Source organism: Dromiciops gliroides, chromosome 2 (assembly GCF_019393635.1).
Source record: "Dromiciops gliroides isolate mDroGli1 chromosome 2, mDroGli1.pri, whole genome shotgun sequence".
NCBI classification, from domain to species: domain Eukaryota; kingdom Metazoa; phylum Chordata; class Mammalia; order Microbiotheria; family Microbiotheriidae; genus Dromiciops; species Dromiciops gliroides.
The window spans coordinates 47,843,724-47,868,800 of NC_057862.1; the positions used below are offsets into that span (position 1 = coordinate 47,843,724).

General features: G+C 44.9%; 2 protein-coding genes across 2 annotated transcripts in view; one reads left to right on the top strand and one right to left on the bottom strand.

The window, feature by feature from the left end:
* Nucleotides 1–20,748, bottom strand: part of STRA6 (signaling receptor and transporter of retinol STRA6) — a 111,540-nt gene extending 90,792 nt beyond the window's left edge. The window contains exon 1 of the mRNA XM_043987572.1: nucleotides 20,621–20,748. The gene's annotated coding sequence lies outside the window, so the exon portion shown is untranslated. The remainder of the gene's footprint in view (nucleotides 1–20,620) is intronic.
* The window catches only part of CCDC33 (coiled-coil domain containing 33), a 248,658-nt gene that overhangs the window by 628 nt on the left and 222,953 nt on the right, over nucleotides 1–25,077 (top strand). The window lies entirely within an intron of this gene.

The following is a 25,077-nucleotide window of genomic DNA, read 5'->3' on the forward strand; positions in this document are numbered from 1 at the left end:
CCTAACTCCCCCCTCCCTTCCTCCGTTTCTCCTTTCCTTCCTCCCCTCCTTTTTTCTTTTTCTCTCTCCCTTCTTCTCTTTCCTTCCCTCCTTTTCTCGTTTCCTCCCTCTTTCGCTCCTTTTCTCCTTCCCTAATCCCTTCCTTTCCTCTCTTCTCCATTCCTTCCCTCTTCTTCCTTTTTCCCTGAGAGGCCCTCACTGCATTAGCTGATGGAAGTCGTTGCTGCCCGGGGCTTGATTGAGTTTGCTCAGGCAACGACCAGTGGGAGAGAGAACCTTTCTAAAGAGTAGGGGAAAAGAAAAATCAATATTAATCAGGGGCGACTGGCATTATCATAAGAGAAATTTTAAGCAGCTGTTGGCCTGATGTGGGGGAGGGAAGGGGACTTAGCACATGTCATTTGTAACTTGCGCTCTCGGAGGAAGGGGGAGGGGAAACGGGAGGAGGCGGGGGAGCTGGTGCTGGGAGAAATTACGAGCCGCCTGGGGTCGTTCTTTTAAAAAAAATAATATATCTATTGAACCTGCATTATTAACGCAAACCCTAGCATGGGGGAGGGGAGGCTGAGTCTCTAACTGGAGTTAAGAGAGAGATGAATATATTCATTCCACTCAGAGTAATTGAGTGAACAATTGGAGTGTTTCTACAGCCCATAAAACTGCCTGATTTGTGGAGAAAGGAACCATCAGCCAGACTTGATGGAGTAGGAATCAGTAGGAGGAGGGACCTAGCCAGGGGCTGAAGATGTGAGGTCCGGAGGAGAAGGATGGCGAAGCTAAGGCAACTAACTGACCGGGAGCTAAGACTCCTCGCTTTGGTTCTTCACTAACCTTTCTTCTCCTTTACTAAATCTTCTCTACTCTACAATAATAATAATAATAATTAAAAAAAAACATCTTTTGAAATGGTCTCTTTCTCTCTCCTCACACAGCCACCATCTGGGTTCACGTCCTTAGCTCATCATCTCTTACTGGAAAAAACCCATGGTCCTGTTCCCCAGTTCTCCCTTCTCCAATCCAGCTGCCAAAATAATCTTCCGAAGGTACAGGCCCCTCATCGTGTTACTCCCCCTCAAGAATTTTCAGTAGCCCCTCATTACTGTAGAATAAAAATAAAGCTTCCTCAGCACAGAAATTAAACTTCTTCCTAGTGTATTGGGTCTACCTTTACAGACTTCTCTCCTGTTAATAACCTTTACACACTCCTCATTCCAATCAAACCAGCCTACTTGTGATTTCTGAGCTTAGGATCTCATCTCTCACCTGAGGATCTTTGCTTCCCATCCCACTCCACCCCCATGTCTGAACTGTACTCTCTCCTCCCCTTTCTGTCTTAAAATCCTTGCTTTTCTCTGAGGCTCAGCTTACATATAGCTTCCTACCAAAATCCTTTCTTGGTTTATAGTTCAAGCCCCTAATTTTACAGATGAGGGTACTGAGGCCAAAGGAGGTGGTGACTTGCCGTCATAGATAGGATTTGAATCCAGATCCTTTCTCTCTTGAGGCATTATTCTAGCAGAGGAACCAGGTTTATCAGCACAACCAGGTGTTGAAATGTTGAAACAGTCATGGAGATCAGGGGAGGATGAAAGATGCTGAACATCTGTTGTTAGCTATATCTCACTTCTCAATCTTTCTTATATTAACATACCTTCTTATAGGTTTATATTAGAATGTAAGCTCCCTGGAGAAGGTACTTTTTCTCATTCTTCTCTTGGTGTTCCTGTACCCAAAGCACCTTCCTAAATAAATGCTGGTTGAATTGGATTTACCCTATAACACCTCTCCATGCCAACATCTGAGGAGCATAGACTTGGGGCTTGAAGGGCTCTTCAGAGTCCAATCTCCTCAATCCATATGAGAAAACAAACTCAGAAAATGTTAGAGGGACTTGCAGAAGTGGGATTCGAACCAGGAATTCTGACTTCAAATACTTTCTACTTCACCACAATGGAGACCAATTTCTATAATCCCCTCCCTTTACATTATCCCAAGTACAAGCACTGGGCATCTCCCTTGCTGTGTGTAGAGACCCCAAACCTCCTTCCTGTGCTCCCACTGCCCTTGGAACGACTTTGAGAAACTTGGAGGTTTTAGAAAATTTGTGAATTTACAACTGGAAGAAGGGAAACGATTTGAGCCTCTATCTCCCCAGGTGTCAGTTTTCCCATCTGAGAAATGGGAGCAGTAACCCCTTTTTTGTATAGATTTGGGGGAAATGAAACTTGCTATTCTATTTCCCTGCTACTTGTAGGTTCTGGAGCCTAAAATAATAAGCCTGGAGGGGATCTGGGGAGATCTAGCCAAAGCAAGAGTGTCCAGAAGCCAATCTGTGAATATGGACTCGGGGCCATCTGGAAGCAGACTGCCAACTCCCCAGGAGATGAGACAGACTGAAAAATCACATCCTTTCCTTCTCCCTGGATAAATTGTCATTCAAGGCATTTTGAGGTACCATTTATGTAGGGTACCTTATACCATATTATAAATGTCAAATGTTATTGTTATTGAGTAGCAATGAAAACACTGGATATAATTGCATTGTGAGTGAACAAATGGAAAGGCATTTATCAAGCACTTGCTGCGTGTTCTAAGAATCATTATAGAACAAAACCCTAACACTCCAAGGATATGGGATTTTATCCATTTTATTCACTTTCCATGATGGAAGTCACAGCCCCTGCACCCACGATGATGGACTGTGCAGCATCCTGTGTTTTTGTAACCAAGACACTTCAACATGCTGTGGCTAATGCTCCAGTGATCAGCCTGCTTCCTTCTTCACCTAGAGCACTAACTTTCAAGACAGAGGATCTGGATTTAAATCCTACCCCTGACTGCAAGTCACTCTACCTCCTTGTCTCCTCATCCATATAAAAGGACTCTGAGATCCCTTCTGCTTCAAGACCATGAGCTGACTAGTCGAAGAACCCAAGCACCGTGCCACTGTAAAGCCTTTCCAGGTGGTGTCAGAGCAACCTGCCAAGGATTCCATTCTACCCGAGGCGGGCTTGGAGAACCCAGGTGACCTTCTGTTCCAGCAGGAGGCATCTGAGGGGGACTTTCCTGGATGGATGCTGGCAGTAAACTGAATGAAGGCTTGCTGAATACCAAACAGCTCTAAACAATATTACAAACATACCATATGAGGGGCAGTGCGGCATAATGGGTAGAGAGCTGGCCTCTGAGACACAGAGAGACCTGGCTTCAAGTGTTCCCTCTGAAACAGACTGGCTGTGTGATTCTGGACAAATTACCTAACCAACCTCTCAGTGCTCTAGGCCAGGGATTCTTAAACTTTTTCCAATCCCACCCACCCAGAGCAATTTTTCTTTTCTTTTTTCTTTTTCAGGGCAATGGGGGTTAAGTGACTTGCCCAGAGTCGCACAGCTAGTAAGTGTCAAGTGTCTGAGGCCAAATTTGAACTCAGGTCTCCTGAATCCAGGGCTGGTGCTTTACACTGTGCCACCTAGCTGCCCCGCCCGAGCAGGCATAGAGGTATATAAAATAGGTAAACAAATCAAACATTTACTCCTAAATTGAAAGAAACAGCCCCTGCCCCCAAGGAACTTACATCCATGTACATCCTCGGGTAATAACACTCACACTACCTCCCCTCCAAGAGAGATTGTAAGGGAAGCACCTTCATAGGATCACGGACTTAGAAATCATCTGGTCTAGTTTTATAGATGACTCTAAAAACCAGAGACATTAAGTGACTTAGACAATGTCACCCAGATAACCGAGATCTGGATCTGAAGCCTGCTTCTCTGACTCTCAATCCAGTTCTCTCTCTCTCTCTCTCTCTCTCTCTCTCTCTCTCTCTCTCTCTCTCTCTCTCTCTCTCTCTCTCTCTCCTGCCTGTTACTAACATTATCATTTGATATAATAGGTCCTAGTCTCTTTAAGGGGATATTTGGCAGCCATTGTTGGGAACAGTCAAACCCCTAGTCCTTTTTCTCAGGGAGCTCCCAGCATGCAGATCAGTGTAACCCCACCAATGGCCCAGTAATACACTGTTCTACACTGGTTCTCCTAAAGAAAGACTGAGAATAAACACTTCCTCTGTCAAGCCTAGGCTCCTTTCAAATCCACAGTATTGGCTCCAAGATCTAATAATTTACCATATTATTATTATTATATTGGGTATTATTAGTGGAATTTTTAAAAGAGCATTTGCCTGAAAAAAAAGAATGAAAATTGATTTTAAATGGAAAAAAAACCATAACAAAAGCTAGAAAGCCACATTGCAAAGGATCCTGGCGTGTCTGGGATCATTTCCCATAAAGAAACCAAGTTATTTGGGCCATATTAGTGGGTAGCTAGGTGAGTCAGTGGTAAGAGCACTGGCCCTGGAGTCAGAAAGACTCCTCTTTCTGAGTTCAAATCTGGCTGCAGACACTTACTAGTTGTGTGACCCTGGGCAAGTCACTTTACCCTATTTGCCTCAGTTTCCTCACCTGTAAAATTGAGCTGGAGAAGGAAATGACAAACCACTTTAGTATCTTTGCCAAGAAAACCCTAAATGGGGTCATGCAGAGTTAGATATGACTCAACAACAACAACAATGCTAAGGAATGAGTACTGCTGGGATATCCCAGCCTCTTCCCTGTAGGGCACCCAGAAAAGGCTCTCTGGGTGGGAGAACAGAGTTGACACGACCTGGGTTGGGAACAAACACTAAAAGTTTAAGAAAGAATTTTCAAGATCTCCAGAGCCCAGAATCAATAGTTTCTATTTAGGGAAATAATTCCAATCCTAAACCCCAGCTTTTACCCTAAAAGTAAAGCTAGGAATTGCCATCCCAAAGTTTCTCCCTTCAAATAATGATGCCTACAGAGAGGTCATTTTGTGGCTGGCTTTTTTCCTCTAAAACTTAGCGTGAAGCTACAGTTCAAGAAAACAGACACAAAAGTCTACCCTAAACAAAAATAAAAATCTACTCCGGGACAATGTTTGGTGTTAACTGGGTGTGCCGATTTTGGACCCGAAAGTAAAATGAGGCAAAATGAAATTCTCCACCCCAGAGGACTGGAGAGGAAAGAAGGGAGGCTTTTAACAGTACCATGATGTCACAGTCTTTGGAGCTGGCAGGGACCTTAAAGGTCAGCAGAATAATCCAGTGCCATCATTATAGCCATTAGGCCCAGAGTAAGCATAGCATTCTGCCCATGGTCATATAATTAGTAAGGAACAGAGCTCAAATTTGAACCCGGGTCTCCTAGCACCGGATCTAACCCAGACTTCCTATTCAGACTTGACACTCTTAGCCTTTTGTTCCTCTCCTGGTAGGAATGACCTACATAGAACCCTGTGCACTGACCTCCCCCTACCCTACCCCCCTTTAATTCAACAAACATTTTACTGATGCCTACTGGGTTCAAAGCTCTGCACTCTGGAGGGTACAAAGATGAATTAAAAGCAATTCCTGACCCCCAGGAACCTCCAGTATCGAGAGGGAGGTGAGGCTGGAGTGCATATAATAACAGTACAAGGCAGAATGTTGAAATGTCAGTCGAGGGGTGTGACCACCGAGTGTTTCAGAAGAGAAAGAAAACATCTCTGGCAGAGGATGGTCAAGAACATCTTAATGGAAGGGGTGACGTTTGAATCTAGTCTGGAAGGATGGCTGAGAATTGGGAGGCAGAGCTCAGGGAGAATTTCAGGTGGAAACAATGAGATAAACAAAGGGAATTTCTAGGATGCCATCAGGAGAGAGTAAGAACTACGGTTTGGCTCCAGAATGGGAAAAGGGAAACAGATGCTGGAAAAAAAAGTAGCTGGGAATTCAGTTGTGGAGGGCCCAAAGTGTCTAGTTAAGGAATTTCTGTTGTGGGTCTTTTTTATTTTTTATTTTTTTGCAAAGAATAGGGAGACACAGAAGACTAATGATGAGCAGGGAGAGTGACGTGACCAGACCTGGACATGAGGAAGATTAACCCGGGAGGGTGGATTGTAAAGGAAACGCAGGAGAAAGGATGACCAGCTTAAGAGGCTGGCACAAGAGTCCAGACGTGACATAGGGAGATCTTGTTCATTGCCATAGGAATTAAAATGTATCTCCTGCAATTAAAATCCGGTCGATGACGTCTATCTCTATCATACCCTCTCCCCATCCATTCCTGCTCCTGCCCTTTCCTCATCTTCATGCTGCTCTCCCTCAGGGAGGAAAACAGGAGATCTTCTCGTTCCCTCTGAGATGGGGAGGGACAGTCTCATCCTTCCGGTGGGGTTCACAGTATAAAAGAGGATCCTACGGAGAGCAATACTGAGCCCAAAGAAATTAAATGACAATGATAATAGCTGACACCTACATGATGCTTTCTGTGTGCTAAGAGCTTCATAATGAATATCTCATTTGATCCTCCCCACGACCTGGGAGGTAGGTGCTATGATTACCCCCATTTTACAGATAGAGAAACTGAGGCAGGGACAGGCTAAATGACTTGCCCAAGGTCACATAGCTAGCAAAAATATGGGGCCAGATTTAAACTTCTATCTTCCCAACTCCATGTGCCTGGGGCTCTATAATAATAATTCTGCTGATAATGATGGCATTTCAGGCACTGGGGCAAGGCCATGAAAGCACCCAAGTGTGACCAGTATTTTGGTGTGTGTCCTGGGTTTGGAGGGGGAGGGGAAGACTCCTATCACCCATCACATCACATCAGCTAGGCAGCCATCTTTTCTGCTTAAGCATAAGGTCAACCCTGCCTAAAAGGGGCAGTGACATGAAAAGAACACTTTGTCTGGGAGTCAAAGGACCTGAATTCGAATTCTACCTCTGATGCAAGCTGCCCGGTGACTTTGGGCAAGTCATTTAAACCTCTCTAGGCTTCAGTTTCCTTATCCGTAAAATGAGGGGTTTGAAGTGGCTGAGCTCTGGAGTCTCCCAGCTCTAAATCAGTGGTGCCAAAGGAACATCCGCCATGGGTATGGGAACACGAGAAAGACATTGTCCACGGCTCGTGTGAACATCTGAGCAGCACGATGCAAGAGAAATGGATGGAAACAGGATTTTTTTTTTAATAGAGGAGAAAATTGGCAGTGTCCTCAGGGAACCTGCTCTCCTCCTACTTCCTGAAGCACTAAAGCCCTGATGTCCAGCCAACCAAACTTTCCAAGCAGGCAAGCCCATCCCCTGGTCAGAAATGTGTCACGGGAGTGGGCCCGGGGCCACAGGGACTCAGCAGGGAACCTCGGCTGTTTCAGAGGTTAGGAGTTCAAATCTCAGCTTGGTCCCCAGCTCAGCCCACTGGCAAGCTCAGCTTCCAGATGGGAGCAGGAGAAAAGGGCTGAAACAAGATCTTAAGCTTGGAGGCTGGAGCTTGGAAACGGGTGGAGAGACGCCAGAGCACTTCCTGGGGAAAAAATGGGCCTGATGGTTCAGTGACTCTATGGTGGAGAGCCAACAGTGCTATGATCTCATACTCATTAAGCGCTAGCTATATTTCTCCACATCCATTATCTATGTTGCCAATGAGCAGGTGACTCCAGGCAAGAACACAAGGTCCTCGATGTCAAGTCGTAAGAGAGCATAAAACTATTCAATCCAATTCCATTATTTGATAGATGAGGAAACTAAGGCACAGAATAGTTCAATGACTTGCCCAGGGTCACAGAGCTAGTTCCTGAGGTAGAATTTGAACACAGGTCTTCCTGACTCTAAGTTCAGGAATCTATCCGAAAACAATGAGAGAAATGGACAGTGGTCAACACCAAACCATTAGTCATACATGGAAGACTTCCCAGAAGTCAAAACACACCCTAAAAGATCTTTGGAATAACAGGATGGAAAATTTTGATGGGCTTCTTTAGTCCAGACCCCTGGCTTATACAAATAAGGAAATTCAGATTCAGAGAAAGGAAAAGACATCCCCCAAATCAAATAGAGGGTTTCTGGCAAAGCTAGGGTGAGGATCTAGGTTCTTTAGCACTGGATTTTTTTTGTTTGGTTTTTTCCCCATTTCACAAATTTGTAACTGTGTTTCTGGGGAATTTTATTTTGATTTTTGGAATGGATCTGTCATGTCATTGGTTCAAGGAGTTCCCAGAGAGAAACTCCCTCTACCAACACAGATCAGTATCTTCTCTACAACTTATAGCTCCTGGGGCATTGAGATATCAAGCGACTTGCCCAGAGTCACACTGTTCTGTGTCAGAAGTAGGACTTGAACCCAGATCTTCCTGGTTCTTTGGCCAGCTCTCTATCCACTGTACTACACTGCTTCTCCTGAGGAATAGAATCCTAGACTATGAGATCTATAGATTCTTCACAATATAGGATCTTGGAGGTAGAGAAAAACTTGAAGAAAAACCTGCCTCCCTGACCAGAGGACACTCAGTTTCTGCTTAGATAACTCCCATGATCAGCATCTTGACACCTCACAGAACTCATTGTTCTATTATTAGAGAGTGCTGAACATTAGAATTCTGACTCCTGGGGCAGCTAGGTAGCACGGTGGATAGAGCACTGGCCCTGGAGTCAGGAGGACCTGAGTTCAAATCTGGCCTCAGACACTTGACACTTACTAGCTGTGTGACCCTGGGCAAGTCACTTAACCCTAATTGCCTCACTAAAAAAAAAAAAAAAGAATTCTGACTCCTCCTAACTCTTTCCTCATCCCCCATTCCACCATTGGTCCTTGTGCTCTCTGGAGTCACAAAAGATGTGTGCTCTGTCTTACACAGAGCAAACTTTTATTTATTTATTTATTTATTTATTTATTTAGGGGCAGGGCAATGAGGGTCACACAGCTAGTAAGTGTAAAGTGTCTGAGGTCGGGATTTGAACTCAGGTCCTCCTGAATCCAGGGCTGGTGCTTTATCCACTGCACCACCCAGCTGCCCCCCACAAAGCAAACTTTTAGATAGACTGACATGACACTAGTTCTAGACACCAAGGCACCCAGCATCACGGGGCAAACTTACCCACAGTGATAGAATCCCTGACATTCTTTCAGGTCATGGCTGTTCTCTTTACTGTTAGGATAACTTGATAGAAAAAAGTAGGAGAAAGGTAACTCACCTGGACCACTTCTCTGGGAAGGGGTGGGAAGTGGGGAGTCAACAAGGCTGACAGGGCTCATAGAGTTACGGCTAGACAGGAGCTTGAAGGATGCCTAATTGGACCTTTTCTTTTACTACTGACTAAACCTCAGTCCAGAGTAGAGAAGAGACAATAGGAGCAAAGCCAGGAGCCAAATGCAAGCCCTCTGTTCCCCAGGTCACCGTGCTGCTTCCTACATTGCTCAGACCATGAAATTCTACTCAAAAACATTCATTCCGGGGGCAGCTAGGTGGCGCAGTGAATAAAGGACCAGCCCTGGATTCAGGAGGACCTGAGTTCAAATTGGACCTCAGACATTTGACACTTACTAGCTGTGTGACCTTGAGCAAGTCACTTAAAAACCTCATTGCCCCTCCACAAACAAACAAAACAAAAAACAAAACCAAGAAAACCAAAAACATTCATTCTTCCCCTTTGCAAAATAAAGTCCATGTTCTTGATCCCGGATTTCAAGGTGTTCCACAATTTCTCTATCGGTTTTATCTGCCATTTTACATGTTCTATGTTTCAAATTGAATTATCATCCATCCCCTTCTCATCCTTCCCTCTGCCATAATACTAACTGGCATTTATATAGTGCCTTGATATCCTATCCTAAGTACCTATGACACATGAGGCAGCTAGGGATGTGGTGGGTAGAGTGCCAGGTTTAGGGTCAGGAAGACTCATCTTCTTGAGTTCAAATCTAGCCTCAGACACTTACTAGATGTGTGACCCCAGACAAGTGACTTCACCCTGTTTGCCTCAGTTTCTTCATCTGTAAAATGAGCTTGAGAAGGAAATGGCAAGCCACTCCAATATCTTTGCCAAGAAAACCCCAGATGATGTCACAAAGAGTCAGACACAACTGAACAACAACAACATGACACTAAGAGGAGGTAGGGACTCAAGAAAAATGATGGGAGCTGCCCAGCCTCCATCCTCTTCCTCCAGGGTCATCCTGCACTCTCCCTTTTGCTCTATAGGGTTTGGTACCCCTGCATCTCCTTTGCCAGTAGATGACCTTGAATTTCTTGAGGAAAAAAAGACCAAGGGTGAATAAGGTTTAGAGCTCAGCTGACTTGTAAGCAGGGTAGATGATCACTTACCTGATGTGATGTGAGGGCATAGGGAAACAGGGAATTCCACATGCTGCCATTTTACCTCCCTCTGAGCCTCAGTTTCCTTATTTGTAAAATCAGGGGAATAGACTAGAATAATATCTGAAGTCCCATCCAGCTCTAAATTCATGATCCTGTGAGCTCCCTCTTTGCTACTGTTACCATAGTGTCTGGCATCACCCCATCGGTTTCCTCCCCTTGCAGCTAGCACAGTGTGGCGGCTCGAAAAATGATCAGCCTTGGAATCAAACAATCTGTGTCTGAACTCTGACTCTAGTTGCGGGGCCCCTGGGCAAATCACTTAATGTCTCTGAGCCTCAGTTTGCTCATATAAAATGGGGTTAATAATGTTTGCATTATTCATCAAGGGATAGTGGTGAGGAAAGAGTTGTTGATCATGTGAACTAGTATCATATTTGTTCAGCCACACTCTCTCACACAGATTCTCAGTCAAGGAGAATGAGTTTTTCCAGCTACTTTCCAAGGGACCGAGGTAGTTTGAAGGCTCTGGGAACCCGGCATGAGAGAGCCTAGGAGAGAGAGGAGAGAGAGGGACAGAGAGCATGCCATTCAAACTTCAGGGACTTCTCAATGTTGCTCCCTATAGCCAAAGCCTGCTGAAGGGGGTATCCACTCAATAAAGACTTGGTGGGGGGCAGCTAGGTGGCACAGTGGATAAAGCAATGGCCCTGGATTCAGGAGGACCTGAGTTCAAATCTGGCCTCAGACACTTGACACTTACTAGCTGTGTGACCCTAGGCAAGTCACTTAACCCTCATTGCCCCACCAAAAAAAAAATAAATAAAGACTTGGTGGGTTCCCCATACCCTTTGGTTATAGGGGGGTGAGTGGAGATAGGTGGGAAAAAGGGAAGATGTAGGATCCTCAGCCACCTCCCCATCACCACCCCCAATACCCAAGGACTGTATCCTTCCAGAAAGTCAACACTTTCTCCATTCCTTCCTTGAGCTGAAGTGTTGAAGGAGACATTGGAACTCCATATGGTGGTGATTCACTCCCACTTTTCTCTTCCAAATGGGGCTTGGCAAGCCTGGGCATTAGGTTTGAGGAGCTGAAATAGTCAATCCCACATCTCTTCTGTCTTCTCTGATGAGGAGAATGATCTTTAGAATAGAAAGGTTAGAACAAACATAGAGAAGAGGAAACGGAAGCCCAGAATTGGTGAGAAGAGGGTAAGGAAGTACTTAGCTACCTTCCATAAGTTTCTGTTGCCAGATCCATATGGATGACATCTCAGGCTCCCGAAAGAATTGATGGTGGAAATTTTTGAACTCCAGTTAGTGATCTGTAAGAAAGGACAGAAGGGCAGCTAGATGGTGCAGTGGATAGAGCACCGGCCCTGGAGTCAGGAGGACCTGAGTTCAAATCCGGCCTCAGACACTTAACACTTACTAGCTGTGTGACCCTGGGCAAGTCACTTAACCCCAATTGCCTCACCAAAAAAACCAAAACCAAAACCAAAAAACCAACAACAACAAAAAAAGAAAGGACAGAGAAGTACCCTAAGATTGGATTGGGCAAATATCATAGCTATTTCCAAAAAGAGGCAGAAAGTGGATTCTGAAAATCTGGAGAGCTGAATATAGCTCCTGGAAATTTTAAAAATTTTTTAGAAAAGAATAGTTAGCTAATTGTCTATGAGAACTTAGGAAGGGAAGTAGTAATCACTGGGAGACAACATGGGTTTACTAAGACAAAATTCTGCTAGATTAATCTGATTTGCTTCTCTCTCTCTTTCTCTCTCTCTCTCTCTCTCTCTCTCTCTCTCTCTCTGTATATCTCTCTTTCTTTGATTGTCAGAACAATGTTATAGAATAGCATATCTTAATTTTGTCCAGATATTTGAAAAGTTTTCTCAGAACATATATACACATAGATATTCACACATACTATCTATCTATATGTACATCCATTCATATACACATATATGCATATATACATAAATATTTTATTTGTATATGAGATGGAAAGATCTCCATTGGACCATGGTTATAGCAAGGTAGACTTATAAGTTGTTGAAAGACTGTACTAAAAGAGAAGTGAATAATGAATTAAACTAACCTGAGGTAGGAGTGGAGGGAAGTAGAGGTCAGACAGAACTGTGACTTCAGACCTTTCCTGTTCAATGATTTGTCAGCAGCTCTGATAAAGATGTAGATTGCATGCTTATCAAATTTTTATCTGACACAAGCAAGGAGAGAGAACTAATTCACTGAGTGACAAAATTGTGATCCCAGTTTTTAAAAATTTAACTCTTTTCATTTAAGAAGCACTTATTTTCTCTCCCTCTTATGCATTGAAAAAGGTAAAGAAAAAGAAAACCTTTGTTATAAATATACAGTCACCCATGTTGGTGGCCCAGTTTCCCTGCTACCAGGAAGGACGGTGTTTGAGGATTGGGGCATGGCTGGTATATATTTCACAACCGGCTCTCTGTAAAGGCTCAAATTGAAAATTTAACAATTGGCTCTCCCAAACAGATCTAAACTGACTCCAACACATGCCTGACCTTTTGAGCTTAGGGGTTCTGAGAAACAGTGAACTATGTGGCTCTGGTTTCTGCACTAATTTTGTCATCAATATGGTGGGTCCTCAGGATAGACAGAGCTATCGGTAGTCTAAGTCCAACTGGCCCAGATTGGAAATGCATCTGGTCAAAAGCTCTTTCACTCATTCATACATATACACATAAACATAGATACACACATGCATATACATACATAAATACGTGTGTGTGTGTGTGTGTGTGTGTGTGTGTGTAAGACTGGGCTTCCCCATCTCACTTGGCCTAGAAGTGAGGAGGGACTAGTCATTGGCCCTATCCCACTCTGATGGCCATATAAATATATACATACATATATGTGTACATATATACATATATGTTTGTATACATGCGTGTAGGCAATGCACTCACATATAACACATGAAAAAGGGTTGGAAAAGATTAGGCAGAAAGCTATCCATTGTCTTCAAATATATGCAAGATTACCATTTGAAGAGGAATTAGATTTATCCTATTTGGCCCAAGAAGGCAGAGAGCTCCAGACTGAATTCCAATCCCAACCACAGACTGACCCTAGCCATGGACTGACCTCTAACCTTGACCACAGACTGACCCTGAACATTGGCCAAATCCTGGATTCTAACTGCAGTCACAGACCGATCCCTTAACCCTGGCCCCAGATTAACCTGTAACCCCAGCCACAGACCAACCTTTAATCCACAGATTAAACCGCAACCCCAGCCAAAGACTTGCCCTTAACTCTGCTAAGAGACTAGCCCCTCACCCTGGCCATAGATCATCAAGAAAGCAAATCATAAGGTTCCTTACTTTGGGATCTAAGTCTTCTCCATCCATTGTCTCGAGGGAGCTTTAAAACAACCCTGGGAAGTTGACAATGTTTGCATTTTTAAAACGAGGAAGCTGAAAGCCCAAGATTTGTCCTGGGTCAGGCTGCTGAATTAGTGCCAGGGGGGCTAAAACTCTCCACTGCTCTTTATGGGACTATGTTGACTTATAAACTGCTTTCTGTTTAACGTTCTTCCCAGTCCCTTTGGTTCCCACAGGCTTGTAGATTCTGAGCTAGGAGAGACCTAGTCCAACCCCCTAATTTTACAAATGAGGAAACTGAGGCCCTAGGAATAAACTGCAGAAGTGGGATTGAAATCCAACTCTTCTGCCTCCTGACCCAGCATTCTTCCCCCTATAGTACTGCCTCCCACGCTATAAAAGCAGATGTCATAGTTTTGTGGGAATTGGTAATGAATTCTGGAATTCATGCCGACCGAGTCCATGAAATTGAGCTGACATGGAAATGAGAGGCAAGGACCCAGGCACTGAATCTCAGATGGAGCGCTGGGCTGGGGTCCCAGCCTAGATGGAGGAGAACATTACCTCCACTTTCTCCGTGTCCCTGTGTTCCACAGGCTCCCACCCCTTCCTCTCCTCCATTCTTTCCTCCCCCACCCCCATCCTCCTACCAACCCAGCCAGGGAATGAATGTGCTTGGGGAGGGGCCAGTTCCAATTAACTAACACGTGTGGCCCCATGGGAAGCAAGAGGGGCCTCTCCTGACACCGTCAATGAATCCTCACCTACCAGACCAGATGAATCCAGACCAGGACTAGTTTTTGTTGGGTCAGAAGGAGAAACAATTCACCTTCAGCTCTTCATTAATAATCTCCAGTCCACATCTCTCTAGAGGGCTGTCCTCCTTTCTGCCAACCTCCTAGGATGGATGGGCTATCACCCTGGGGGTTCACCTCCTCCCCTGGGGATGGGAATGTTTCTCATTAACAGTGAGGTCAGAGGGCTTGGGAGGCCAAGAAGTCAGAGGCAAAAAAGAAGAAGAAATCCATTAAAATTACAAGCAATCTCTCCTCGCATTTGGTTCTTTCTTCTTTACTTTTATTCATTTGGGGCGGGGGGGGGGGGGGCAATGAGGGTTAAGTGACTTGCCCAGAGTCACACAGCTAGTAAGTGTCAAGTGTCTGAGGCTGTGTTTGAATTCAGGTCCTCCTGAATCCAGGGCCGGTGCTTTATCCACTGTGCCACCTAGCTGCCCCTCTTCTTCACTTTTAAACATTTGAGAGCCATGGGATGCAATGAAATGGGCACTTAGTAGTCCCAGAGTCAGAAGACCTGAGTTTGAATTCTGACTCTAATACTAACTGAGTAAACCTGGACTGGGACAACTAGACGGTACAGTGGATAGAGCACTGGCCTTGAAGTTGGGAAGACCTGAGTTCAAATCTCACCTCAAACACTAGCTGTGTGACCCTGGGCAAGTCACTTAACCTTAATTGCCTTTAAACATCCGAGGCCATCTCCAGTCATCCTGATGTCTATCTTGCCACCAGAACCAGATGGCTCTGAAAGAGAGAGTGAGGATGGTAACTTTGCTCAGCCCTCCCTCACTTAAATCCAATTCACTGCAAATCATGACATCACCTCCCCATGCCATGGCCCTCTTCAAGAATGAAGGACAATCAACAACAACCCTGAACAAGTAACACAAACTTTCCCTGTCTCAGTTTAGCATGGCACTCGGGGCAGCTAGGTGGCACAGTGGATAGAACACCGGCCCTGGAGTCAAGAGTACCTGAGTTCAAATCCGGCCTCAGGCACTTAACACTTACTAGCTGTGTAACCCTGGGCAAGTCACTTAACCCCAACTGCCTCACCAAAAAAAAAAAAAGTTTAGCATGGCACAGTGGAGAGAACATCACATTTGGAGGCAAAGGACCTGGGTTTGAATTTTGTCTCTGTCATGTGCCATTTGTGTGATCTTTGTTGTTCAATCCTGTCCAATTCTTCATGACCCTATTTGGGGTTTTCTTGGAAGAGATAGTAGAGTGTTTTGCCACTCCCTTCTCAAGCTCACTTTACAGATGAGGAAACTGAGGCAAAGAGGGTTAGGTGACTTGCCCAGGGATTTGATCTTGTACGATCTAGGTCAAATCATTTAGCTTCTTTCTCCCTTTAGAGGTTGGGTCCACTGGGCTCTATGGTCCTTCCCAGCTTCAAATCTATAATCCTATGGTTCTATAATCTGGGAAATGGGGTAATAGGACTTGTACTATCTACCCATGTCACAGGAAGTTGGGGGAAAGTACATTCTAAACCCTAAACCTATTGTTTGTTTGTGTCCACCATATCATAGGAAGGACATGGACAAACCCAACTGCTTTGAGGGGAAGGAAGCCAAGGTAGCTACTGAGGCACGGGTTGAAGGAATGAGGATGCTTAGCCTGAAGAAAAGACAAAAACAGGACGTGACAAACATGTCAAAGCCTACTCTGAAGAATTAAATTCAATTCACTGGATAGAGCACTGGACTTGCAGTACAGAAGAGCCGGATTCAAATTCCACCTCAGACACTTGCTAGCTGTTTGATCCTGGGCAACTCACTTAATTTTTCTGGGCCTCAGTTTCTTCATCTATAAAATGAGGGGGTTGAACTTGACGGTCCTCCCAGCTCTAAATCTATGATGTGATCTATCAAGAACCAACTATGTTCCAGGTACCAAAGAAGAAGCCTAGACAAAGTGTTCTAGGAAAATTTGAGAGAGATAACATTTGGCTGGGATCAGGAAAGGCTTTTCAGAGGACGCGGCATTTGAGCTAGTCCATGAAGGAAAAGAAAAATTTCATCAGGCGGATGATGAGGAGATCGGGGAAATGGTCTATATGAACACATGGCAATGGGAATGAGCAAGGAAAAAAGCAGAGTAAAGTTTGAATGGAATATATAGTGTTTGTATAGGACCATCACCTATAAAGCTGCAAAGGTAGAATGAACCCAGATTAGGGAGGACCTCACGTGTGAGGCTGAAGAGCATGTGTTCTGTTGTTTGTAGAGAGTTATTATTTTTACGTAGATGAGAATTAGACATCTTTTGTTTGATTTCAATTCAACATAAAAAGAACTTTATGACAAGTAGAGGTATATGACAATGATACCGACACTAATGATGAATTACTACTGAGTAAGATAGTGAAACGGGGAAGCTTAAGTGGTACAATGGATAGAGCGCTTGGCCTGGAGTCAAGAATATCTGAGTTCAAATTTGGCCTCAGACACTTACTAATGGCATGATCCTAAACAAGTCACTTAACCCTCTTTGCCTTAGTTTCTTCATTTGTAAAAATGAGCTATAAAAGGCAATGGCAAAAAAAATTTTAAAGAAAAGAAAAATCAATGGCAAACCACTCTAGTATCTTTACCATGAAAATCTCAAATGGGATCATGAAGTGTCAGAAGTGACTGAAAAACAGCAACAAAAATTGGTGAACTAGGTGGCACAGTAAATAGAACTCTCAATCCAGAGTCAGTAAGATGTGAGTTCAAATCCAGCCTCAGACACTCCCTAGCTTTGTGACTCTGGGCAAGTCATTTAACCTCTGTTTGACTCAGTTTCCTCAACTGTAAAATGGAGACATTAATAGCACCTACCTCCAAGGCTTGTGAGGATGAAATGAGATGATATTTGTAAAGTGCTTAGCCCAGTGCTTGACATATAGTGGGTGCTATATTAATGTTATCTATTATTATTATTATTAAATGTTCAAGCAGAGGCTAGATGACCATTTATAAGGGACGATAGAGAGAATATCACTTCATTGTATATGTGGGAGGAGGTAGGGTTGGGTGAAATGAGCTTGAAGGTACCTGCCAATTCTAATCTCCTATGATTTGCCCAAGATCACATTATTCCCTCCCACAATCTAGCCACACTGGCTTAGTTGCTGCTCTTCACACATGACATTCTATGTCGTGTCTCCATGATTTTGCACTGACTGTCTCTTCCTTTTGAAGGATGCCTTTCCTGGCTACTCCCTCTCCCCACCAGCTACTGCTAACTTCCCTCCCAAAACTAACTTGCCTTCATTTGCATAAATTACAAATATTTTAAAATATGTATACTCTGTCTTCCATTAAAATGTAAGCTTCTTGACAGCAGGGACTGTTTTACTTTTATTTTTGTATCTCCAGAATCTAGCATAGTACTTGGTACCTAGAAGGTGCTTAATCCATGCTTCTTGCTTGATGGCTTTGCAAGGGAATGACACACATGGGACTAGAACTCATATTTTGATTGTCAGCTGTAGACATTTCTCACTAGGACACGATAATCAAGAAAACTCCATCTATGACTACAAGATGGTACCCCAGGAGGAGAGTCCAACTCAACTCAATGGAAAGAAGTATAGGGACAGCTAGGTGGCGCAGTGGATAAAGCACCGGCCCTGGATTCAGAAGGACCTGAGTTCAAATCCGGCCTCAGACCCCTTGACACTTACTAGCTGTGTGACCCTGGGCAAGTCACTTAACCCTCATTGCCCTGAAAAAATAAATAAATTTTTTTTTTTTAAAAAGGGAGCCATGTTGATTCATCCACCGGCAGTGAGAGTAGGGAAAAAAGATTCCCCAGAGTTTATATGGGCTATACATGTATTAAGCACTTAATATATGCAAAGCATGGAGGATACAGGGATGAATGATGGCAGAGTCCTTAATAACAGCAAGTTTGTACTCAACAGGGGAGGGGGGAGGAGGATACTGTGTGTACACAGAGAAGTATTATCCAAGGTAGGATGTGATAGGGACACAAGAAAACAAGCCCAAATGCTCCTGGACAATTAGAGACCATGAAGGCCACGGCTGGGGGGATGGGCAGTATGAGTGGACAGAAGGGCATGTGAGAGCTGTCAGGGAGGCAGAATCAATAGCACTTGACAATTGATTGAATGTAGAGTTGAGGCAGCCAGAGAATGAGGCCTTCTCAGTTTTTAAATCCTCCTTTAGCCTTCAGGGATATCTAAAATACCCAGACAGTATCTGACCACAGGGGCCTTCTGAATGGGTGAAATGAATCCCTGAGAGAATGTATATTTTGGTGCCTTCCAATCCCTCTCACTTTTTTTTTTTTTAATGGAGAACACCTGACAGCTTGGAGAGATGAGAGATTCAATTCAGTTCTGTTTTTTTCCAGTTTCTTTCAGAATCATGCAATCTTTGTGATGGATCATAACCAGTACACCCACTTCATTTTACAAACAAGGAAACTGAGGCCCAGAGACGTAACCCAGTGAGTAATAGGACTGAAATTTGAACCCAAGCCCTCTGACACGACTCTTCCAAGATCACCCAGAAAATGAGTGACAGAGACAGGAATAAAACAGGGGTACTTTGACTCTGAGCTGTCTCTTCTAAGAAGCCTTCCATGATGACCTCCCTGAGCTTGCACTGATTACCCACAGCTAATGATTATATTGCCTAATGGTTATGTCTTACTTAATACTTGCTTCTATATCATCTTGTCTTTTTCCAAATTTAGCACCCCAATTCCAGGGTTTTCCCCCAGTATGCCAGCCATGCTGGAGGACCTTTGGTATTTGCTTCCTGGGCCCTAGGAGAGCATAGCAGAAGTCTGGCTACCCCAACCTGTAGCCCTAGCCAGTCCAGAGCCCCCGGCTGAGGGAGAGCCATGAGGGACAGCTTCTGGGGAAAGACTGAACAAGTGGATCTGCAGGATTTGGCCCTAGCCACGCACTAAAGCCCCCAGGGGGACAGGCGAGATGGCTGGTTAGGTCTTTAGCTGCTCTAATTTCTATAATTTCCAGTCATCATCTCCCCGCCATGTTCCCTCTTAAAGTGTCAGGTGTTGGCTTCTGGAGAGACAGGAAAATGACTTTCAGGGGTGAGGGAAATCGCTCCCCTCCCAGCATCTGGGGAAGAGAGGGAGAAAATTACCCCAGGCCTGACAAATACAGAAACTATAAAAGTCTCCTAATGGAGCAGACAATGGAGGAGGGAGAGTGGAGCTGCTGTAATTATGCCACAGGTGAATTGGTATTTCTTTCTTTCTTGCCATAAATGGAGAGGGAATTAATTCAGCCCGTTTAGCCCGGAGGAATTTTGAGATCATTCCAGCCCAGTTCTGGATGGGGAGGGGGAGGAAAGGGGGGAAGGGGAGGAGGAAGAGGAGGGAGGGGGGAAAGAAGTGAAAGAGAAGGAAGAAAAGGAGGAAGAGGAGAAAGATGGAGGAGGAGGAAGAAGAGGAAGAGGAAGCCATGTCTTTCCTTTGAAGCCTCTCCTTAATTTTACTGGGGTGGGAGGAAAGAGGGAAGGAATAGGGAGGAGAGGAAGGAAGAAGATAGCAAGGGGAGGGAGGGAGGGCTGGGGCAAACTGCCGAGACACGCCTGCAATTTCTAATGAGATCCCGCAGGGCCCCCTCAGAGAAACAATGGAGATGAGACATTTACATGACACTGATGTTGGGGGGCTGGTAGCCTCCTCCTCCGGCTGCCTCCCCATCCTGGTCTTCTGAAAGCCCCTTGAACTTGGCCCTTCCCTTCCTGACCTGGGACCCTTTCTAGAGGAAAACATCTTGCCAACTGTGACTCATCCTCGGTCATGACCTGGAAGAACAGATAATTGAAATCCTGGCCTCCTATTTTGACTTAAGATTCTAAACCCCACCCCTTGCAAAGGGGCGGACAGCTTTTGAATGAGAAAACAGATTTGATGGATCTGAGTTTATGCTCATAACAGCGTGGGGTTGTGGAAAGAGGCAGGATTGCGAGGCAGACGAGACGGCTTTAAATCCTCTCTCTATCTGGGTAACACTGGGCAAATCACTATACCTCTCCAGCAGGCCTCAGTTTCTCCACCTATAAAACAAGAGAATTGGGACTAGAGTTTCCCTCTAGCTTTAAATCCAGCTTGAGTTCAAATCTGGGCTCTTCTATCTGCACAACCTTGGACAAATCACTTAAAACTCCCATTCCTTCATCTGGAAAAATGAGGGGATCCTTAAAGGTGCCTCCCTTCTCTAAGTCAATCAATGCTCTTCAGCCTCTCCTTACCTTCCTTAAATGTGCCTGGCACATAGTAGGTCCTCAATAAGTGCTTGGTGACTTACCTTAATGGAAGATTCCACATTGGGCATGGCTTGGAGTAGATGAATGCTGAGGTCCCTTCAGCTCTCAAATTCTGGGGTTGTTCTCCACAACTCTAAGGTTTCTTCTAGTTCTAACATTCCGTGATCAGCTCTACATGACCTCCAGTTTTTGAATCTCTTGCCCCCTTCTCCTCACTCATGCCTAGGCAAACCCCAACCCCGGAGTACCCCCACAAAATGTCTTCTCCTCCTCCTCCTCATACGCTGCCGGATGGAGGTCTTGTGGGAGGAACAGAAGAGAGGCAAGAGGCATTGGAAGGCAAACTAGGGATATCGAGGGAGCAGAGGAGGGTGAAACAGAACTTTAAAAGCCAAATAGGAGCTTATATTTTATCCAGTAAGTTGCCTCAGTCAGAATTTGAACCCAGGTCTCCCTGAACTTAAAGACCAGCAAAATCTCTCCCTTATACCTCAAGCTTGTCTTGTACATGGTAAGTGTTTAATAAATGTCTGTTGATGAAATGAGGGCAAGGACCCCTTTCGTACCTAAACTTTAGATCTTCTCTAACATGGAGTGGGCCCGCACAGAACAGGCCACTTAATCATTCAATTAACAAGCATTTAAAATGAATCTATTCCATTAGGAATCATGTTGGGTTCTGGGGCTACAAATATCCAAACAAGACATTCCCTGCCCTCAAAGGGCTTACATTCTCCTGGGCGGGGTGGGGGGGGGTCACAGAACACAGTATATACACACAAGTGCAAAATCTACTCAAAGAAAGTATAAAGTAATATGGGAGGAGGGAGGAGGGGACCAGCAACTGGGCAAGTCAGGAAAGATTTCCTAAGGAAGGTTGGCACTTAGTCAGTCAATTAGTGTAGACTAAGCACTTATATGTGCAGGCATTTACTAGCTGTCACTGCCTGGGATGCAAAGGAAGGCAAAAAACCAAGTCTCTACCCTTAATGCAGAAGGCTATGTAAAAACAGCCACTAGCAGCTGGAGGTGAAGAGAGTGAGTATTTCAGCTCTGAGCAAAGGCTCAGGGAGGTGGGAGATCCTTTCTTTTATGAGAACAGCAAGTATGTATAATGAGCCTGGAAAAACTGATACATTCATATGTCCAGTTGTATCCAACTCTTCGTGATCCAAGTTGGGTTTTCTTGGCAAAGAGCAGGGTTTGCCATTGCCTTCTCCAGCTCATTTTACAGATGAGGAAACTGAGGAAAACAGGGTGACGTGACTTGCTCAGTCATCCTGTTAGTGTCTGAGGCCTGATTTGATCTCATGAAGATGAGTCTTCCAGATTTTAAGCCCAGGACTCTATCCACTGCATCGCATAGCCCTAGATAGCCCTTAATTTAATGTTTGTTGATTGAAAACATCATCCCATGAATGCTTGTGAAAGTTCTGTCTGCTGTACTAGACTCATTTATCCAGGCAGGACGATGGTTTAGAAAGCTAGCCCAAGCATCGCCCCCCTGGGCTGCGGCTGGTCCCAGTGCCCAGATGAGCTCACCTCTGGCAGGGGTGAGGAAAAGCAAGAGGCTGAACCTGCCCCCTTCCTGGCCAGGCTCATCTATGAGACCCAGCTTCCTGATCCTGGGAGGGGATGGCAGATAGTGTTTTAATTTTCCTCTTACCTAGGATTGCTTTTCAGCGACCCCAGGGCCCACTTGGGGAGGCAGATTTCCCCTCTCGATTGCTTTCTATGTTTCTGGGCTGGGAGACAGGCCGGGGCCTGGCCCATCTCAGCACTGCATTAATCCAACTGCAAATGAGATTTCATAGCCTCAAATGAGATTAGCTCCCGAGGCTTTCCAGGCTCTGGGGAAGGGGCAGACAGACAGACAGACAGATAGCAGCAAGCAATCAGCCAGCAAGGAGACACCAGAGACACCAGAGGAAGAGAAGCTAGCGGAGCGGAGAGGTTGGATTAGGATGTAGGGGATGGGGGAGTGTCAAATGAGAAGGGAAAATTCAGCCGGAATCAGCTGTTCTTGGTCACTGAAACTACTTTCCTTCCCTTCTTCCTCCTCACAAGGTAATCCGACTCCCCTCGTCTCCCCCACCCCCATCCATCTCCACTCCCTTCTCAAAGGAGGATGTCAAGTTGGAAGGGACTTTAGGTGGTCATTTGGTCCCAAACCTCCACTGTGCAGAGGAAATAACTCAGGCCCACTTCTTCCATCCCATTTCCCTTGGTGATCTCATCACCTCCCATGGACTCATCTCTATGCTGGTGATGCTCCAGTCGCCTTATCCAGCCCTAACATCTCTGCTGACCTCCAGCGCAAGTCTCCAACTGCCTATGAGGCATCTCCGATTGGATGGCCAGTGGCCATCTTAAACTCAGCAGGTCCAAAACTGAACGCATTATCTTTCCCCCCAAACCCTCTCCTCTTCCTAGCTTTCCTATTACTTTGAGGTCATCACTGTCTTAGAGCATCTAAGTTTGAATCTCTGTTTTACCACTTGCTTCAAGTGGCCAACTCAGCTCAGCCCTCTGTTTCCCCATCATAGCTCTGGACCTGCAATCCTACAATTTATGATCGGTTGAATGAATTAAGGCAAGTCAGTGCAGGAGTTCAGGTGAGAAAATCTGGACTTTATTTTACACGAACCTTCGTAGAATTTTTCAAACTCATCTGTACACACTCCCCCTCCCCCAAGGTCAGTTTAACCCATGACTTGCCAAGGAAGATATCAGACCTTCTTCCTTCTGACCCCCAGGACCTCTTCGTTACCCATTAGCAGAGAGATTGGTTATTAGCTGGCCCACTGCTAGACTGGGAAGACCCAGGGCTAAAGATAGGCCTACCTGTCACACCAACCCTTAGTCTCCTTAAGCATCCCTCATCTTTCCTGATAAGTTGCACCAGATCAGTGTTGGGGTAGAAGCTTCAAGTTAGAAGGGCAAAAAGCCATGGTGTAATCAGAAGCCATGCTTAGTTCTTTTTTTTTTAAGTGGGGTTAAGTGACTTGCCCAGGGTCACACAGCTAGTAAGTGTTAAGTGTCTGAGGTCGGATTTGAACTCAGGTACTTCTGACTCCAGGGCCAGTGCTCTATCTACTGCACCACCTAGCTGTCCCCTTAGTTCTTTTTAAGAACAATTTTAGGGAGCCAACTTGGTGTTACGGTGGGCCTGGAGTTAGGAAGTCCTGAGTTCAAATGTAGGCTCAGACACTTACTAGCTGTGTGACCTTGGGTAAGTCACTTCACCTCTGCCTCAGTTTCCTCAGCTATAACACAGAGTATTAGGAGAGAAAAATAAAAGACCTATTAGAAGGTCATGGCTGGGGAGAACCAGCATGAGATAATGGCTATTGGGCCAGTCTCAGAGTCAGAAAGACCCAGGTTCAAATCCTGCCTTTGGCTTCATGACCCAGGGCAACTTCTCAGTGCCCAGAACAGTTACTGATCTCCATTTGTAGAAATAGTCCCCTATTCCAAGGAAATCACAGGTCTGCACCTTCCTCAGCCAAGACAAAATATGAGAGTGGGAGACCAAGTTCTACCTTTTAATAATTTATAACAAACAAGCATTTATTAAGTACCTACTATGTGCCAGACACCATGCTGAACATCAGGGATACAAAAAAGAAGCAACACACACTCCTTTCCCTCAAGGAGCTTACAATCAAATAAGCAGACAGGAAACAGCAGAGGCCTGAGCTCCAGGGAGTCTGTTCTGATATAGAAACCACTAGACTCAGGAAGACCTGAGTTCAGAGGCTGCTTCAGACACTTACTATCTAAATGACCCTGGGCAAGTCACTTAACCTCTCTCAGCCTCAGTTTCTGCAAAATAGGAAAGATAATAACCAACCCCCCTCAGTAAGAGATGATACAAATACAACACTTTTCCATCTCCAAGCCCTGTATAAATGGTATCCATCGCTATTACTGTATTTGGAGGTTCTCCATGGCTTGGCAGGTTGCCAATACCCCTTCACCCTCCCTCGGATTGTGGCAGTGTGTTGATGTCACATGCCGGTGCCATGCAAAGAACCCTCGATTTGCAATTTGAGTTTTCCAAACATTAAAGAATGATATACAAATATTTGCTATTATTCTTAGCTGTAAATAATAACAAAACCTCAGTCCTGCCACTTACTGGCTCTGGTACCTTGAGCCAATTGGTTCCCTATTGGGAGCCTCAGTTTCTTCATCTCTAAACAAATATACTAGATAAGGCCAGTGGCTGCTTAAATCTCCTGACTACTCATATGGGTACAAGTTTGTCCCTTTTCTTTCTCTCCCATGATTCTCACACCAAACCCAAGAAGAAGGAAGGGCAGGGATTGTTATCCTGTTTTACAGATTCGGAAACAGAGGGTCAGCGAGGCAAAGGAATGATGAGGTAATAATCCTGTTGTATTTCTAAATCCAGGGGGGATCATGTGGAGGACTGTGTTCAGTTCTGTGCCCACATTCTGGGGCAAAGACTCGGGAAAAGGAAGACTAGGATAGG